General features: G+C 41.3%; 1 protein-coding gene across 5 annotated transcripts in view; it reads right to left on the reverse strand.

Annotated features, from left to right (window-relative positions):
- Nucleotides 1-18,768, reverse strand: part of C7H1orf21 (chromosome 7 C1orf21 homolog) — a 263,879-nt gene that overhangs the window by 109,412 nt on the left and 135,699 nt on the right. The window lies entirely within an intron of this gene.

Raw genomic sequence — 18,768 nt, forward strand, 5'->3', positions numbered from 1 at the left:
CCTGCCCAGAAAGCAGTAGACACAGGCTGTTTAATTGAGCTCAGATTCCTGGTCCTTCCAGAATCCAGGGTGGCTTCTCTGCCTCACCCCGGGAAGGCCCAGCCCAGTCCCTGCCCTGGTGTTAATCTGAGATCTTTCTCTGGTCAACCCTCCATTTATGTGTGGTATTTTGAGTTAGTTTAGTTCCTCAAACTCATAATCTTTCCTAAAACATGATGAAATAAAAAGAATTCTTTCCCTTGTGGTTTCTTCCACTGCTTTTGTATTTCAAAATCCTTCCCCCTCCCACTATTGGTTAAGTATTCACCTATATCTTTCTCCTAGATTTTAAAAGAATCATCTAAAAAAAACCCACATGGTTCTCTAGTTCCCGAGTTTATTCTGATATGTGGTTTGCTGAATAATCTATTTCCTCCCCCACAGGTTTTTTGTATTTCAATGATTATAAATTGGTGTCTGTGTGTCTTTGTGTGTATTTCAATGCACTGTTTTAATTACTGTAGCTTTATTATACATTTTAATATTCGAGATAGCATGTTCCTTTTCATCACTTTTTAAAAATTTTCATAGCTACCCTGTCCAAAACTATTTTGTTATCAGAAGATATCTTTTGGGGGGCTTTAGAGTAGGGGAAATGAGGAGATGTTTGTCAAAGGGGTCAAATTCTCAGTTATAAGATAAATACATTCTGGGGATCTAAATGTATAGTATGTGGACTATGGTTAATAACAGTGTATTGTACACTTGAAATTTGCTACGGGAGTAGATCTTAAGTGTTCTCACTACAAAAGAAAAAGGTATCTGTGTGAGGTAAAGGATGTGTTAATTAACTTGATTCTGGAAATTATTTCACAATGTATTAAATCACACTGTACACCCTAAATATATACAAATTTTGTCAATTATACCTTAATAAAGTTATACCTTAATAAAGTTGTACCTTAATAAAGCTGGAAAAAGAGAGAGGGAGAGTGTGGGGAGGGGCAGCAAAGGGAGAGGGGGAGAAATCTTAAGCAGGCTCCACACCCAGCACAGAGCCCATCACAGGGCTCGATCTCACCACCCTGAGGTCATGACCTGAGCTGAAATCAAGAGTCGGATGCTCAACCGACTGAGCCACCCAGGTCGCCCCTATCTTTTTCTTTCATAATGTCACTAACTGGCTATCTCAAGCTTTTGAAAGTCAGTTACAGTTTAACCAAGTCTAGTAAGTCTGTCTTTATAAAACCAGAAGAGAACTTACTTCTGGAAGGCCAGATCTAGTTACTGGCTCAGCAGTCCTGCCAGATTAAATCAATAAGGCAGCTACAAGAGATTTTGCAAATATGCTGTGGGCAGCATTATAATTTGCCTTTTTTTAAATTGGGTGAAGAAAATTGGGTAGTTCACAAAATTAAAACAAATTAATTTACTTCCCTTCCAAAAGCTTTTTGTTTGTTTGTTTTTTAAATAGACATTAACATTACAATCTGGTCTAGTACCATATGCTTTCCTTGATATTGAGATCTTTCTAATTTTTAGGCATTTATTTCTATTATTTGTTTTTTACAACAACATATAATAGTTATTGGTACTTCAAGGGAAAATATCCATGAACATCTCTAATCAACTACTATATTTTGTCTTTCACCATAGTTCTGAAGGCATTTTCTATATATGATTAGGTCTTTTCAGTAACTTTTATGTTTATTTAAAATTACATGAAATAGGGGGGTGGGATGGCAGGGATGGGGTGACTGGGTGATGGACACTGGGGAGGGTATGTGCTCTGGTAAGCGCTGTGAATTGTGCAAGACTGTTGAATCTCAGATCTGTACCTCTGAAACAAATAATGCAATATATGTTAAGAAAGAAAAAAAGAAGAAGAAGAATGTAGCAGGAGGGGAAGAATGAAGGGGGGGAAATCAGAGGGGGAGAAGAACCATGAGAGACGATGGACTCTGAAAAACAAACTGAGGGTTCTAGAGGGGGGGGGTGGGAGGATGGGTTAGCCTGGTGATGGGTATTGAGGAGGGCACGTTCTGCATGGAGCACTGGGTGTTATGCACAAACAATGAATCATGGAACACTATATCTAAAACTAATGATGTAGGGCGCCTGGGTGGCTCAGTTGGTTAAGCGACTGCCTTCGGCTCAGGTCATGATCCTGGAGTCCCTGGATCGAGTCCCGCATCAGGCTCCCTGCTTGGCAGGGAGCCTGCTTCTCCTTCTGACCCTCCCCCATCTCATGTGCTCGCTCTCTCTCTCTCTCTCATTCTCTCTGTCTCAAATAAATAAATAAAATCTTTAAAAAAAAAAAATAATAAAACTAATGATGTAATGTATGGAGATTAACATAACAATAAAAAAATTAAAAAAAAAATTACATGAAATACATGAAGATACGTAGGAAAATTAGTCATTTGGAGACCTTACTGATAAATTTTTCATTAAAAAGAGAAGGGATGGGGGCCCTGGGTGGCTCAGTCAGGTAAGTATCTGACTCTAGTTGCCTGTGTTTGTAATTAGCGTGTTGTTTCCTACGTGCCTTAGCTCCTTCTCCAAAGGAAGGCACCCTAAACACTGACACTAACCAGAAGTCTAAATTTAGTGAAAATAAAGATCTAATTTTTTTTTTTCTCATTCAAGTTCACGGGTTCCCAGAATTCTGTCCACAGCCTTAGGAACTGCTTAAGTACTGGATTCACATTGCACGTACATGCCGCACAAACTGCCATAATGAACTGGTGATGAGCGTGAGTCAAACAAATAAAGACGGGTCAGTTCCCGGGTCGGGCACTCTACGGTGACGGTTCACTTGCTCTCTCAGGGACAATTTAACGCGCCCACCCTCCCCACCTAGAGTGGGTCTGTGTGCGCACGCCTGCATGTCTGAGTGTGCGTCAGAGGTGGGAGATGAATTACCACACTTCTGAAAGGCACCTTTTTAACCTGCCTGACCAGTGCCGGGCACCTGCTGACCCTCTGTCCTTCAGAGCATGCAATGGAGGTACCACCAGGAGGTGATGGCTGGTCTTTGGGAAACAGACCCTGTTAGGTTGCCTGAAGGAGGGGTGAAGCGAGGAGCAAGGAGGTGAGGCCCAGCAGAGAGTAACGGCCTTCCCAAAGCAGTAGCAACCTCCAGCCGTGGTCCGGAGGGGCAGGGACCACCAGAGTGGATGTGGATGAGGCAGCAGAAACAGGTGTCTGTTTCCAGTCATGTGACTCGCCCACCTTGCAGCTGCACACTCTGATGCCTTAGGTCAACATTTCAGATTGTTATGAATGTCAAACACTCCTTTCTGAGAAATTCTTGTCTGATACTCACCCACATCATCTTCCTAGAGAACAGCATATTCATTTTGATTGTTCTTCTCATAAATGATAAGGTATGTTCATTTAACCTATTCAAGTTTTTAAATTAATTGAAGATGTGAGTTAAAATTTTAAATACCTGAAATGCTGCCAAAAGAAAATAGACAAACACATTTGGCTTTATTTCCTTGACTTTGTATGTGGGAGAGAACATTCCGCTGTGTGCATTTGTGTGTGTATACATGTGTGCCAGTCATGGGGAAAAGAACAGAGCTTCTTTATGATTTTCTAGATTTCCTCCCTGTGGTTCTCAAGAAACTGTTTTCCTTGCAGCAAGCCCAAGAACTTGTTTTGAGCATGCACGCCATTTGCAGTTTTTCTAAGAGAGAAAGACCTAAGTTTATATGTATCCTTAATTGCCAAGAAAGTAGGATCATAATTAGAAATGTAAACGAACAAAGACTGATTACACTTGACAAAAAGGAGGCAGAATAATTCAGTCCCTATATAAATGAAAATTCGAATGGTACTAAAAAAAAAAAAAAAAAAAGAATGATACTCCAATTCAATTCCTTAGCTTGGCCTTCAAGGCTATCCTCCATCTGGGCCTACTGACTTGTACAAGAAGAGCCTGCCCTGTTTGGTCTGGAGGTTTTCAGCCACTCTGGTTTCATCTCAACCCACCTTTGCCCTCCCTCTCCTTCTCTAGTCTCAGTTCCTGGAACATCCTAGGCTCTGTCCTATTTTGGGGACTCTTAAACAGTTTTCTCTGCCTGGAAGACTCTTGATGGTCTTCCCCACCATCCTTCCTCCATTGTCTAGTTAATACCTACTTATCCTTCCGGTCTTATCTCAGGCCTGCCTAGATCCTCCAGGTCAGACAGGCTCCCAGAGCCTGTGGATTTGGTTGGGCAGGAGGTGCTCTAAATAAGGGCTCCTAATCAAGGGGGGTGGGTAGGGAGGAAGGCTGCTCTGCTGGCCAAGTCATGTGCCCTGGGACTGGGCTGCATCTGCCTGGAGAAAGATTCCTTTGTGTGAACTAGAAAAAGCCTCCATCCACTTGCCAAACCATGTGCCCACTGTGTGCATCTACCTGGAGGGGCTACCTTTTAATTTGTCCACTTAGGGGGGATGGCTTTTTCTAATCTGCACAAAGGCACTGTCACTGGCCCTGCAAGTCTTCTTGCTTTACATCTGCAGGTAGACTCCTCATTCATGGCCCTGATCAGAGTCTGAAGTCATTGCTTCCTATGCTCAATTGGTTAGTGGCAGTTCTCCCACTAGACAGTAAGATCCACTTAGGGTAGGGACCATGGGCTTTTGCTCCTGATTCTACTTCCAGTCTCTAATACAGTGTCTGGCATGGAGTAGGTGCTCGATGCATATTTGTGGAATGAATTAATAAAAAGGAGAGCCACAGAGATGCTGTAATGGAAGAAATACCCAGACTTGGGGACACAAGAGAGGTATCTAGCAAACATATTTACTCTTACTGAATAAATGAGGATTCAACAGATAATAAGACGTGGAAGCTGGCAGACCAAAAGACAGACTTCATAAAGCAGAATTTTCACTGAAGCATTTCACCCCAGGGCTAGAAACAAACATGCTGCTTCTGGAAGAAAGCAGAGTCAGGCCAGCAGTACCCCGAGAGCTTGCTTGGGTATCAAGGGAGTTTTAGACAGGACGGCAAGCTGGGAGGAACCCTACGTGAGACAAAAATCTAATGACTCATGAGATTCCAGGTAGACCAGGCATCTTGGAACTTGCAAAATTTATTGAAACGAAAATTCTTGCCCAGTGGCTGAAGATGCGGAGGCAGAAAGCCTCTACGTACCACTCCGTCAATACACTGCACAGCAGGGCCATGGGCTGCAAATGAAAAGCAGAGTCCAGTGTAGGAACAGTTATGGCTCAGAAACTCCTGCGGTCCTCAGGGACTTGGAAAAGAGAGATCTGTGTGGTGCAGGACCTTGGTGCTGAGGGGGCAGGGCACGAGGACTGTTCAAGCAGACATCAGTGCCCCAATTCTAAATTTAAAAAAATTACTCATTAGGGAAATGGAGGGAGGGAAAAAGATGAAAGATAATCACTGGTAATAGTTTTTCATTCTAGCAAAAAAATGTATGCTATACCAGATTACATGTATCCTATAAAAAAAATCTATATATCATTGTATACTACTTTCTCTACCTTAATTTTTTATTTCATAGTATATTTTAGGGATATTTTTATATCTGCACATATAGATCTCATTCTTTTTTTTTTTTTCTCAGAGAGAGAGAGAATCTTAAGCAGAATCCCCGCTGAGCGCAGAGCCCGACAGGGGGCTCGATCTCACGACCCTGAGATCGTGAAGCTGAAATCAAGAGCTGGATGCTCAATTGACTGAGCGACCCAGGCAACCCAAGATTTTATTCTGTTTTAACACCTGGCACAAATTCCACTGTATGAGGCATCGTGATTTATTTAACACAGAGATGGCCATTCAGGTTGGTAATACAGCTTGGGTTTTTGTTCATTTTAAAGTGGCCACACGTGGTTGGCAGCCTTCAAGAGGACCCCCAAGAATTTCTGCCTCCTGGCTGTCATACGGTACCCGGTTGTTCTCTGTGGCCCAGAATCTATGACCGAAATGATGGTCTAAGATTGGTTTATAAAAGATGGTGGCTTCTCTCTTGTGTGTTCCCTGGCTTGCTTGCTGGGTCCCTCTTGGTTCATACGCTCTGGGGGAAGCCAATAGCCACGTTATGAAGACACTCAGGCACCCTGAGGGGAGGCCCATGTGGTGAGGGAGTGAGGCCTCCCAACAACCGTAACAGTGAGCTCAGAAAAGAACTCCCCACTCCCACTGAGCCTTGAGATGACTGCCGCCCTGTCTCCAGTTTGACAGGAACCTCATGGGAGAGCATGAGCCAGACCCACCCAGCTAACCTGTCCCCCATTCCTGAACTCAGAAACCATGAGATGATGAATATCTGTCATTTTAAACTGGCTACGTTCTGTGGTAATGTGTTACATGGTAACAGATGACTCATTCATCACACACAGTAAAGTCCTAGCAAGTGGCCTACTAGACCAAAGGTATATGCATTAATAATTTTAAAAGATCCTGCCAAATTGTCTACCAAAGAGGTGGCAGCAATTTATAACCACACCAATAAAGCAGAAGAATGTCGGTTTCCCTAAAGCCTCACCAGCACCAGAAACTATCAAACTTTAGCCATTGTGCTAAACTATTAAGTGAAAAACAGTGTCTGTTTGCTTTGATTTGTATTTTTTATTTCAAAAGTTCTTTTGAACACATACCCTGCATCATCAGAAATGCAAAAGACAAGGTGCACTGTAGGGTTCCAAATGATTAATTACAAATGAGATAGTGTGGGCCGCCGTGCCTCAACCTTCAAGCCACTATCTATTTAAAATTTATATCAAATTATTAATTTTATAAAAGTAATAACCACTGGAGTTGAGTCTGGGAGTGGAAGTAAGCATCTGGTTCTAATTACTTTCTCGAAAATGCACAGAACATTAAGTAATTGTAACAAGAGGCATGACCCTGAATCTCAAGCTCGGAGCCCTAAATTAGAAGTGATCTAAATCTAAATATTAATTCTCTTTAGTGGTTCTGAACCAGAAGTTTAAAAACAAAAATTGAGTGAGTGAGTGGAATCAAATGGGAACTAAATGTCTGTATTTTTCAAAACTACTTAAATGAAACATCACGATAGTCTCAAATCAAATATAAACTCAACTGAATCTTATACGGCTTCAGTTGCTACTGAGAATAAATGGTTTTGGAAAAATATCCTTTATCTTTTATAAAAAATTATCGAGGCGATTGGAATTCAGTGATATTGGAGAAAAGCAGAAATCCTGCTCTTCACTAGAGAAAAGCACCTGCAGTCATCACGGGTCTCCCGCTGCCACACCCCAGCTTCATGATAGTGAAAACAAAAGCATTTGGTTATTTAAAAAAAACAAACCTTAGGGAGGCCTGGGTGGCTCAGTCTGTTAAGCATCTGCCTTCGGCTCGGGTCATGATCCCAGGGTCCTGGGATCGAGTCCCACATTGGGCTCCTTGCTCAGCAGGGAGCCTGCTTCTCCCTCTGCCTGCCATTACCTCTGCCTGTGCTCACACTTCCTCTCTCTCTTTCTCTCTCTCTGACAAATAAATAAAATCTTTAAAAAAATAAACCTTATTCTTTTGATAACATTTCACTAAATTATAAAATATATCAGTTTCCCCTGCCAGAAATCATAAAAAATATTTTTAGAACAACCAATCTACTTTTCGTAACAATACAGTGGACATACTGCACCAGGGAAATTCTAGAAAGCATTCCTAAATATCCAAGTATCTAGGGTTGAAAACCAAGACAAACTGGTTGCAGATGATATCAAATGATCACTTGAAGCACATAAATGAGCATGGTAGAAGGCTCTGTATGGTTATTAAACTAGTAACAGTTGACCCTTGAACAATGAGTTGGTTAGGGGCACTGACCCCCCATGCAGTTGAAAAATCCACATAGAACTTCTGACTCCTCCAAAACTTAACTACTAATAGCCTATTATTGCCTGGAAGCCTTGCCAATTACCTAAATAGTTGATTAATACATATTTTGTATGATGTATGTATTATATACTGTATTCTTACAATAAAATAAGCTAGAGAAAATGTTATTAATAAAATCATAAGAGGAAATACATTTATAGTACTGTAGTATAGTTATCCCCCCAAAATCTGCATCGAAGTTCACAGTTCAAACCCATGTTGTTCGAGGGTCAACTGTAGTTGACTTCTCACTTAGTACATGACAAGTAAATGACAATATAATTATCACTGTTGCTTCCCCAGGCTACACTGGCCGAAGGCAGTAAAAAAGAAGGATGTGGGTACAAAAAACAGGGTCTCCTCTCAGGGGACGCACTGGGACCCCCGTGTCTCCCCTCCAGTTTTCCTGGCAGAGAAACCCAGGGTGGACAACAGGGCACTAAACTTCTCTTGCCGTTCTGCCCTGCTCCAGAGATACCTCTAATGGGCAGCTTCTGCTCCATCTGGCTCTGACCTGGGTTGGTCTAACTGTTCCTGCCATTGTCCTGGGCTTGTGACAGGCTCTAGGCAGACCTCCCCAGGCACCAGCGTGCATGTATGTTCTTCCGGAGTGAGGGAGGGCACCCTCCCTAGTACTGGTGCAGCTGGGTCACTGAGCAATGTGAGACTGCACTTTCAGTGACCCTTGGCCCTCTTACTGGCTCCCACAGTAGGATGGACGCCATGCTTGCGGCTCTCCGAGGTTTGGGTGAGAGGACATTTTAGTCATCCTACACAGTGTCTGTCATCCTCGAAAGCACTTCTGCCCATTCACGGTTGAAGAGAGCTTTGGATAAAGCCATGGAACTGCATCTCTCTCTTTCCTCACCAGGATGCTGTGGCCATGGGAGGCAGGCAGTCTCTGAGCTCTGGCAGGAGCTCTGGGCCCATTTACCGTCAACTTGACTCTTGCTCACTAAAGGTCTGCTGGATCCTCGGGCAAACACGAAGATGATCACCCCTACCATGTCATTGCTACATGCTCCACACATGGCATGCACCCTGAAGAGATTTTCTGATCATCTACCTTTGTATAAGCACTGTCTGTTACGGTATCCACAACCTCTACTAACTCTCCATGCAGAGGTGATAAAGGATTCTCCCACGTAGAAGTGTCTCATCCAGTAGCAGCTCAGAATTCTGACCTGCTTGTCAGGTATTCATCTATAACCTTCCTACAATAAAAACCAGTATTTTGCTAAAATATGTATTTCCTTTCTTTGAATCATCATTGATCCTATGATTTACCATTTTCAAGAGAATACTACTTTTGGGTGATTGGGTCATTCCAGCTACTGGAGCTAGACTGCCTGGGTTTGAATCCAGCTCTCGACTGGTTGCATGACCCTAAGTGCTTAACATTTCTTTATCTGTGAAGTAAGGATATTAAAAGCATCTCCATAGGTTGTTATTAGTATTACATGAGTTAATGCATGTAAAGGGCTTAGAACCATGTCTGGCACAGTGTTTACTGTTGGTGTATCACATGAATTGCCTGTCTTATATCTCAGTAGCCCCACATGGTGAGATCTGTAGGTGAGATCAGTTATCTAGCTGCAAGTGCCTAAGATGACGAGCCTCCCAACGTGTTGTGACAACAACCTGCTGACAAGCTAAAGACTGCACCCTGTTTGGAGGAGGAATTTGCCTGAAAGCAAAAACAGGAGCACAGTTCAGGCAATTAATCACTCTCATCCCTCCGCTCCCAGAACATTCAGCTTCAGCAAATTCAGGAATTTCTACACTTAAGAAATTGTAAAAAGAGAGCTGGCCAAGCTGACATGCCAAAGCTGCCAGAAGTCACACAGAATGCTGTCACCTTCCCATTCAAGTTCAGGCGGTTCTGACTGAGCAGCTCTGCACATCAGCCTGTGATACCCTCTGGTTTCCAGCTTAGTAAGTGAAGACGCACACCTTGGCACACCTTTCCCAAAAGCCAACCAAGATCATGAACTTCCCATCTGGACAGCCAGATCTGCTCTGCTTATGCACAAGAAGAAAGCCAGGCACTGCTTTTCAAGTTTTAACTGAACAACATTATGAACAATTTTGGCTCTGTGGGCCCTCAACATCATCAGGGGACCATGATGTGATCTCTCAGTAAACATTTAAGGATCTGATATTCTCTCCCCATCATTTCTGCTAGGACCTGAACACAAGATTTCTATCCTTATCCCGTCACCGGAAGACATCCAGACAGGTCACCTGTAAAGAGTGCTGGTCTCAGACCTAAAAAAGCGAAGTTACGATTCTGTCTTCTGGGATGGGGAAGAGCAGACCAGACACACAGGAGATCAAACAGATCGAGGCTGTTTCTTCTAATGATGATAGGAAGCATATTCACTTAGGATGATGCTCCAAGTTAATCTTCTTAGGATGTTTACTTAAAATAAGTAAACAAACAAAAAAACCCAAAACAACAAACAAAAAAGCCCCTAGTATTTCAGGATGAGGGGAATCACACACTGGTTGTTGTCAAACAATGAGCAAGAAGTGTGATCTCGCTGCTCTTCTACATATGCACTTGGGCAAAATCAGCAAGGGACATAGGTCCTTCCCAGGATTCTCCCACACCACCCCCTCGGGGAGGCAGGATGCCACTGTGGATATAGATGGAGGCTCAGGGGGCCACACAACATGGGTTAAAATCTCAATTCCTTCACTTCCCACTAGGTTGGGCTTCAGGAGATTTCCTAGTTTTCTCTGTGCTTCGATTTTCTCATGCACAAGAGGACTGCTATGAAGACTGAGTGAGATAATTTATGTAGATCATTTAGAATACTTGGTAAATAGCATGCAATAAACGTTAGCTATTATTCATTGGTTTTGGAACTGACTTTTAATTAAATAAAGTGACTCTTAAAAGTTGTTTTTACATTTACAAGTATACTTTGACACTTCTTTTAAATGCTTGAAAAATGATAAGCATTTGGAGAAAAAATTGGTATGATAGCATTTACATTGTTTGTGGTAATACCATTCACAGGTTACAGATCAGAAAGTCACTGTTTCTGCTCCAAATTTCAGGACATCAGAACTATAGCATAATAAAAACTTTTTATAGCATAATAAAAACTTTTTCCAAATCTAGATTACAAGTTTCTATAACCCAAAATACTGAAGACTGTCAGACTCAAGGACATACTACAAGTCTGTCAATTTCTTTTAAAACCTTGGTGTGCCGTAAAAAACAAAAACAAAAACAAAAAAAAAACCTTGGTGTATCTTATAGCCTAACAATTATGTTAAGATAAGAGGTTAGGGATTGGCTTACTGAAAATCCTGCTGCTAACTACCATGAAGAGACACAACTAAATTAAGCTAATAATTTGAGCACTAGCCATTAGTATTTGGGTAAAAGCATTAAGATGGAACAAAAAGATGTATGCATTATATATACTGCATTTCTTTGGCATTTACTAAAAATGATGTGTTTTTGTTTAATTAATGATTCACTTTCATGAATGGAATGGTAACTGCTTCCCTATCACTTGACATCCATTGATGGGGTATTTTTTAGTTTCTGTTTGTATCAGCCAGGGGGTTATGTTATGGTAACAAACATCCCCCAAACTCAATGGCTTAAAACAACAAAGATTCATTTCTCACTCATGCTACACGCCCATCACAGGTCAGTAGGGGTGCTGCTCTGTATCACCATGTCTTATCTTCACTCAGGGATATAGTCTTAAAGAGAGCAGCCATCAAGAACTTTGCTGGTCACCATGGTAGGAAGTACGTAATATGTAGAATTCTACACTGGCTCTTAAGGGTTTCCCTTAAATGTGACATATATCAGTTCTATTCACATTCCATTAGGAAAGGCAAGTCACATGGTCACACGGGCCAAAAAATTGCCCCATGGACACAGAAGAAGATTTAATGAATATCTGCGGTGACTACCACACTATTAAAAGGAGCTTTGTAGGATTCTTTCACTTTAATTTAGAGGTTATAACATGTCGCTGTATCTAATTCCAGCATCAGATACAGCCTGTCTGCCTTTTCAGTGGCCCCTTGCTATAGAGCCACTTTCTAGGCTGTGCAAGGGAAGGAGTTAGTCATTTGCCTCCAACAGGAACGAACTTGATTCTCCCTCTGAAGAAAAACAAAGTTTGGATATGAAAGTAGAAAGGAGAAATTAAGGTCCCAGTTAATTTGTTTCTTGTTGAGTTATAATGTAAGTAGAGAGAGGAACACACAGGTTTCTTATTTGTTTTCCCTGTTTTGAGGAAAAGTAATCAGTTTTTTCAAACAAAGAACACACTTCAACAGGACTTTGCAATATCCCCCCCTGCTGGACCTTTCGCCTCCTGCCCTCTCCGCCCCCGGCACTTCAAACAGGTACCTACGGTCTCCCATTTTTTGCACAGTTGATGGGAAATTAGACCTGGAACTTGCACTTATTATCATTTATTTTAAAACTAGAAAGGACCCGAGATGTGGGACAGGAGACTGCTTGTTGTCTTCATATCTCTAGCCCCTGCCCCTTCTATATGGTGCAGCATCCATGACAACGACAGGACGTGACAGCCATCTCACACCTCTCTCATAGCTGGGGGTGACCACATGACCGTGTTCTAGCCGAAGGGGGTATGAGTGGAAGGTGTGTGTCACTTCATGCCTTTGAAAGAAAAGGTGTGTCTTCCCCTTGGCACCTTTCCTCTTCTCGTTGGCTGCTCGGTGGATGTGGTGGCAGGTGCTGGAGCAACATTTTTAACCACAAGATGGAAGCTGTATGTTGAGCACGGCAGAGCAACAAGACAGAAGGAATCTGGGATCTGAAACTATGAACCTTCTGAAACAGCCCTGGAGTGTGTTTGCTAGACTATATGTTAGAGAAATACATGTTTACAATAAAGGGTTACCTACTGCCATGTCAGCTGGTTCAAATCTCTTGTTTTCAGATGAAGAAACTGAAACCAGAGAGACTAAAAGATGTGTCCATGGTCATAAAACTATCTTCTCTGTAGACTGTTCATTAAAATGATGGAAAATTACTCAATTCCTTTCTTATTGATTTAATGTCATACTAAGCAGGAGGGACAGAATTTAATGCTAAGAACTATACCATTTCAAGTTTCTTAGGATGATCAACATAGCCTATTAATAGAAATTATTTGATTCAATGTAGATTGCCAGGGTTTAGAGCTAATGAGAAATTCTGGAGGTTGTGGTTGAGGCAACAGCCAAACTGTCAGAAGATATTCTCAAAGTACATTTCCCAAAGTCCACAGGAAGATGATCAGTGGGTTGTCTGTATTTGTACTTCTTTCTGAGAAGGAACAGTAAGCCTTCAGACGTGATTGGAATTTGGCTCTGATGGTGTAAGCACCCAGATTTAAGTACACATACAAGAAACCACAGGCTTAATTTACTAAAATGAGGTCCACCCATTGAACCACATGTGTTTTTAGTTAACTTTTTCATAGGAAAAGACGAAAAAAAAAAGTTCTCAATTCACCATTTCTTTGATATCCTCATTTGCTGTTTTAAATGACATTCAACAGGAATTATGTTATTTGACGTGGTTCATGCATCTGATGCTCTAAGGAGTTGCAAAATGGCTGGGAACTGTTTCAGAGAGCAAAAACATCTGACCTTGTTGGTTTAAGCTTTGGATATAGTTTATGGAAAACCAGAATTCTTTCTTTCCTTTGGAATATCGCTTAGAAGCATTTCTTGTAGGTTCTACTTAGTGTCCTCATGTTTAGAGGGCTGATATTGAGTCTTAACATCACAGAATCAGGGACAACTCAGACTGCAGTGAACCAGCCATCAAAATACAAAGCCATTTGGTTCAATTTTTTCCACCCCTCCTTCTGAGCTCCCATACAGCTGACCGGAGTCACTTTTGCTGCTAGCAGAAATCAGTGTGAATTGGGCTCGCTTTCCTACAATACACTGTTCTCTGCTTCACTCCACTTTTACTTTTCATAATCTTCAACTTGGAACTCAGAATTTCTAGACGGGAACACATTAATGCCAGTTATTTTTAAAATCTGATGTCATCCATCTGTTTTAAAAAATATCAAGGGCTCCCTTTTGCCTAGAGAATGCCTGAGCTTTAACATCATAAGACCTTCAAATCTAACCATCCTGCCTCTTGAGACCTATCTTCCCCCACTGTTCCTCTCTGTCGTAACTACCTTGGACTATTATCCATTTGAGGACATTCTCACCGCATCCTTCTGTTCTCTATGCCTGGAGTGACTCCCTCCGCCCCTTTATCTATTTATTCTCCATGAAATATTCTTGTTGCCTGCCCTCTCTCCTACTCCCACATAGACGCGTTCATTCCCTAAACCTTCCTACCTCCACAGTATCACTGGTTTAACTGTATTTTAATTATTTATGTATCCATACACACCAGTAAGTTATGAGCACCTTAACAAGAAGGATCATGTCCTAATTTTATTCTGAACATCCGGGACAGTTCTTGGCACACAGGAGATGTTCAGTGCATGGTTGCTGAATCACTGTGGGGATAAAAGAAAAAGAAAGGATCCTAAACTACAATGGAAAAAAAAAATCCCAACTAAATGTGTAAAGGAAATAAAAATTTATAATAGTGTCTTTTTGTTCCATCTCTTACGTTGAGACAGAAAGAAGCAAAAAATTTATGCTGTAGAAAAGTTGGATGAGAGGCAATTGATACCTTTACACTAGGAATCAGAAGACCCAGATTTGAGTTTCTTCTCTGAGCTTTCTGCCTCCTTAACTCTGGGCAATTTACATTTATAAAATTGAAATCTAAATCATACCTCATTCCAAAGTAAATCTTAGGCAATAGTTGGCAGGGAATACTCCTTGAGATTTTCTTTTCCTTTTTAAAATTAGTTTAAAATAGAGATGAAAATACCTGCTGTACCTTTGTCGCAGTGTGAGCTTCCAATGAGCAGGCGGCCTCGAAAGAGCTCTGTAACTACTGGGTGACATGTAAATGAAATGCATTACTATCAGAGACGGGAAAGAAAAGGAGACAAGTACCTTTCACTCAACAATCCTCTTCGGAGTGGTTACTGTGGACCAGACAAGGTAGCAGGTGTTAGGGATTCCAAGAAAGCCTGGAGACTCAGGATTGCCCTGGCAAGGTCTCCCTCAGACAGACCCACCTACTCTCAGATGGACTCTCTCTACAACTAATTTCCATCCCCACGGGTCTGAGCATCACGGCCTGAGGGCAAGTCTGGATATGGCAAAGGAACAGGTGCACCTCCGAGGTCAGGACATACTCCAAATAGAGCCACCACCAACCCTCAGCCCCACCCCATTTTGACATGAGATATAATTTAACCTTTTTCTTATGTGAAAGAACCAATAACTGCAAATATCATATTAGGACGTTTATTTTTGAAGTTGTTTATGAGGCATTCATTTTTCCTTAGCATCCAACCTGGCTAAGTCTTGGATCTACCGGAAATATTAAAAAATCAAAGACCATGCCTACTTTAGCATCATGTGAAAGATTATATTCATTTGTTTATTCATTCATTTATCCTATAAATATTTATTTAGTGCTTATGACATGCTAGGCAGTAATCAAGGTGTCTGGAGAACAGCCATAGTCAATTAGAGGTGGCCTAAAGCAAACAGTTACGTAAGTAACTTTAATTACAAGGTGATAAGGGTTACAAAGGAGAAGCACAGGGCTCCATGCTACAGTGAAATCTGTGGGGGGCGGGCAGTGGAGGGGATGGTGGAGGGGTGAGAGAATGCTCCCTGGACCAAGCACATTAGGGCTCAGACAAGGGAGACGGAGCTGGCCAAGGGAAGGACATGAGAAAAGCCCAGGGGCAGGAAGTGCGGGACTGCAGGATTGAGGTGGGAAGGAGCTTGGCTAGGAGGGGAGGGGAGAGAGGAGCCCAGAGTGCAGTGCAGGGTCATCCCCACTTGGGTCAGAACCTGAGAGCAATGGGAAGGGCTTTCAAAAGGGGAGTAACATGATCAGATATGCAGTAAAAAGCAACATCAAAAGGTGACTTTAATACCCAGGACAGTGGTAAGAAAGAGAGAGAACTGGACTGGGGTGGGAGGGGAAGCCATCAAGATTGTGTACATTTTGTGGATGAAGACACTGAGCCTCAACAGTGAAGTCACTTGACCAAGAACACAGAGAGAGATACTGGAAGAACCACCCTCTTTTAACTCTTGGTTCAGGTTTTTTATTTGTTTCTTTTCTATACAAGCACCCTCCATCCTATAACTGAATTTGGAGTCACGGCTTTCCCACTCTCTGACTCCCACCTACGTAATCATAGAACTGACTTTGCTTTCTCACCACTTTGAACTGAACGATGCTACTAGTAATAGTAACAGTCATTTATTAGGAACCTGCCATGTACCAGGCAACTTGGTCCGTGCTTTCCATTTCTAGTCTTTACAACAATCTTGTCAGGTAGGTATTATTTTTACTGTTCCATAGTTGAAAAGATGGAGGCTCAAAAATATTTTGTAAACTGCCCAAGGTAACACAGATAGTTAAGTGGGATCGGGGTCCACAGCCACTTCCCTCTGGCTCCAAACCTTGCCATCACACCATACTGACTCTGGATTTTATCACTGTCAAATGCCGAATTCTGGTCTTCTGGGAAAAATCAGAACAGGGAGGGAAAACTTTCTCTCCCTCAATTAAAAAAACAACAACAACAACAAACCTATGTGAAATTTTCTGAAAAGTTAACTAAATATATACAGCCACAAGGAATAATAAGAATTGAGAAAATTCAGAAGAAATTTTTCATTTTTCATCTACCACACTAATGGCATACACATTTTTAAATGTTCCACCAATCTGTTTCAGGAGATAAATATTGGCAGTAACCACATGGCCGGGCAAGATGAAAAGGTCCCCTTAAAATGGTCTGATCTACAGTCTCAACTGGAGGAATCGTACCGCTGATTACTGAAAAGGGTAGGAGAGCAGAGAAAAAAAAGAATTCATCTCTGGTAGATCTGATCCCAACCTCCCAAACAGGTGGAAATTGAATTTAAAGTCAACTTCCATATAGTAGACACTCCAAAATTAAGAGAGACAGTTTAAGAAAATATACCAAAAAAAAAAAAAAAAAAAAAAAAAAATCTGGCCCTAATGAGAAAGTTACATGACCCAAAGGAAAAATGAAAAAAACTAGACGATCTTGGAAACAATTATAATCCCCCTAATGTAAATGTTGCACCATGTGAGAAATTTTCAAATGATTGTTACTCATTCCCAAGGAGGTAAAAAGAAACATCTCCATTAAGAAACAAGAACAGAGCAGGATGTACTCACTCCACGAAAGAAGAAATAAGATCATCAATGCATACAGTAAATATTAAAATCCAGCAGAAAAATTGAGTTAGTGAATCAGAAATAGGTACAAGAGACATACATGGAAGGTTGAAAAATAATCAGACATTGAAAAGAAGGTGAGAGATGACTGACATAGAAAATAGAGCGTGGAGATGGTAACTTACAAGCAAGGGGAGTCTCTAACGGGAGAAGAACCAACAAAAAATCGTCAATTTTCCAGAACTTAACACCAAGGCCAAATAGAAAAAACCTATGGATTGGAGATTGGAAATGCTCACTTTGTTCTCTGTTATATTCGTAAGCAAAAAAATACACTAAGGCATACCTATTTAAGATACAAAGCATTCTGAAGTCTAAAACCAGAAAATCAGATCACTATCAAATAGGTGAAAATTAGTATAGCTTCAGATTTTCCCTGTAAAAATTGAATCTAACAGAGGAGGTAGGATAGGAGTACAAGGACTGGGGGCTGTGTGTGTGTGTGTGTGTGTGTGTGTGTGTGTGTGTGTGTGTGAGCATGCGTGCACCAATGGGTGTATGTGAAACCTACAAAGAATATTTAAATGGCTTCTGCATGCTAGAAAGGCTGTATCATCCGAATAACAACTCCACAGAAATCTGAGACTGTTGTTCCAAATATCAGGGACAGAATAAAAGAGGAATACACTTACTGGGGGATAGTGATGTTGAAAAAGGGATGGGTGACCATGGAATCAATTTTCCATTCAGCAATAAGTAAGCAAGATCACCAGTTGAAGATAGTTGTAGATTTAAAAAAAAAGAGCCACAAAGAAAAATCCTAAGTATTGATCTTAACAAGTCTAATAACTGATGAGATTATTGAAACAGAAAAGAAAAAAAGAAATGTAGATGAAACTTCAAGAGAAAGGAACAAGAATTTTTAAGATCCTCAGAATAAGCTAATGAAGTACGGGAAAGGGAGAGAGTAAAGAGAAAAAAGTCAAAAGGCACTGAATTACTCATATTCTTATAATAGAGTTATTTTGTCCAAAGAGGTAGCTATCACCATGACCACCTCCACCACCATCATCATCATCACCACCTCCACCACCAGCATCATCATCAAAGCTATCACTGATAACAACACTTACTATCTGGCATTCTAAGTATTTTAATCCTGAAAAGAAACCTATGTGGTGGGTGGTATTATTGTCTCCATTTCACAGATGAAGAAACTGAGGCCCAGAGTGACAAAGTAACTTGCTCAAGGCCCAGAGCTAAGTGGGATCCTAACCCAGCTGTTAACCACCTCACTCTCCTGCTCTGTTGTGACTAGTTATGACTAGAAGAACACAGCATGTACGGGATGTGCTTAAAAATAATCACTAGTACACATTTGAGGTAATAATGATCATTCTAGCAGCTACTATTTGCAGAGGACCTATTATTGCCAGGCATTGCATTAAGCATTTTAAAGACATCAGTTCATTTAATCCTAAGATCCTGCAAGATACTGTAAAAGAGTTTATGTAAAGATATTGTGAAGATCATAAAGGTATTAAGATTCTTGCTCAAGGTCACCCAGCTAGCAGGTAGCTAAGCCATGATCTGAACTGGGGTC

The sequence above is a fragment of the Halichoerus grypus genome, chromosome 7 (genome assembly GCF_964656455.1).
Source record: "Halichoerus grypus chromosome 7, mHalGry1.hap1.1, whole genome shotgun sequence".
Lineage (NCBI taxonomy): Eukaryota > Metazoa > Chordata > Mammalia > Carnivora > Phocidae > Halichoerus > Halichoerus grypus.